This window comes from Tachypleus tridentatus, chromosome 5 (assembly GCF_004210375.1).
Source record: "Tachypleus tridentatus isolate NWPU-2018 chromosome 5, ASM421037v1, whole genome shotgun sequence".
Lineage (NCBI taxonomy): Eukaryota > Metazoa > Arthropoda > Merostomata > Xiphosura > Limulidae > Tachypleus > Tachypleus tridentatus.
This window is the reverse complement of record NC_134829.1, coordinates 85638-87809: the sequence shown is the minus strand read 5'-3', so window position 1 is coordinate 87809 and position 2172 is coordinate 85638.

Sequence of the window (2172 nt, the reverse complement as noted above, 5' to 3'; positions counted from 1 at the left end):
ACTGAACAAGATAAGATTTTCAATTTTCTATTTTCATTTATTTCATTTAACAAACAGTTGTTTTTCTGTAATAAAATAACGTGTTCATATGTTTAGGATATATTTAAGAAAGGATATATACAGCCAGTATATAGTAAGGTGTATTGTAATATGTGCTGAAGAATCTTATAATAGTAATTTAGGTTTGTTTCTCTATTTTCACCTTTTTCTTGAAAGTGTTATTCCCAGATAAAAAATAATTATTTTTTTGATGTTTGTGGAATTTGTTATTTTTTTGTCACAATATCTTAGTTTTAAATATAATTTCATAAAACTATACACTAAAAAACTTAACTTTGCTCATGATGTAAATATGAAATTAATGTGAGAACTTTGTCACAAAAAATCAGTTTTGTGCTATGTCCACAAGAGGTATTGTATTTAGTGAATGTCTCCATGGTGATGAGAAAACCCATTTGTAGAGAAAATTACATATTTAAAACAGCTGGTATGGGTAGAAAGCACTAATATATATTTTCTCTGCAAGTGGGTTTTCATCATCACAGATTATTATTTTATCATGGTGATTGTACAGAGGTGTAAGTCTTTGTGTTTTCTTTATGTTTGAACTAACGCCCTTACACCACTAATAACGCATTACACTCACACAAAACATTGTTTGCTCCTCTACTAGTGCTTTCTCTACCCATACCAGCTGTTTTTAAATATTGAATTTAGTGAATGTCTTTTCCATTTGCACTTGACATTTTACAAACGTGTTGGACACCAGCTAAACAATTCATACCTGTTGCAAAGTTTAGAAAGAGTACTTAGGCTATTAGTAAACAAGGTATAATTAAGTGAAGATTCAGTAAGAAATGTATTCTAATTTGTCAAATTCATTATAGGTATATTTGTTTATAACTTTAAAAGAAGCATATGGGTTGTAAGGTTAGAAAATATTTAGTGTCTTGTTTATTCTACAGAATACATGAAAAGGTCTGTAATAGTTCCTAATTTATAAGTATTGAGCTTACATAAAATTTATGAGGTGAATAATGATTGTAGACATATATTAGTATATACAAGAAACATGAGCTGTAAAACTCCATTATGAGTGTGTGTTTATATATTTATGAAATCTTTTTTTATATCGATTGATTTTATTGTGTTGTTCATTTTAACACTTTATGAAAATATATTTACCATTCATAACTTGAATTTAGAACATTTAGATAAAAAATGTATACTTAACCCATTGACTACTGGTTTCCAATAAAGGATATTGTCTACTTCTAGCAGTTGAATATGAGTGTTTTCTGCATTGTATAGCTTGCAAACATTGCGTGAGCTCAGAGCAGCCACAGCCAATGGGTTAATGTTTCTTTAATAAAAGAAAACAAAATTACTGAAAATTAAAACCTGTATTTTTAGAGTGCTGTAGAGGGTGACAGCTCCTTAGCACAGAACATCAACATTACAGTGGCTCTGATTTCTGATGGCTCTGTTAGTCAACTAGAGGTGAGATTTCATTATCAGTAATTCTGATGTTCAATAATTCTCTTTGCAATTTCAGTTGAAAGTATTCTATTCATTATTTTGCTCTAATTTCTGATAGAGCATGATTTATGATAGGACATGTGACAAAGGATAAATTATGACAACTTTGTTTTAGAAGTTTTCTGATTCAAACTGAAAGATTATGAAGTTATATGTAGTTATGCTTACATGAAGAAAAATGTTTATCTTGAAAATATGGCATAATTCCTTTTATTTTGTGCAAACAAAAAGTCATTTAGTAATTCAATGCAGTTTCTGAAAGATGGGATGCAAATGTGGAATACATAGACTACTGATTAACAAAAATTTGTACTTTGCAAGATTCACTATTAAACTTTGGTTAGAACAAACTTATAGACATGTCGTGGCTTGGTGGATAGGATGCTTGACTTCCCATCTTTGGGTCATGAGTTGGAATCCTGTCACAGCACTTGCTCACACTTACAGCCATAAGGGGCATTATAATATGATGGTTAATCTCACTTTCCAATGGTAGCGATTAGCTTAAGAGGAGGAGGTGGGTGGTGTTGACTAGCAATCTTCCTTCTAGTCTAAATTAGGGATGGCTAGCATAGATAACCCTTGAGTGTCTTCATGTGAAATTCAAAAACATGCAGAAAATTATTTGTCATT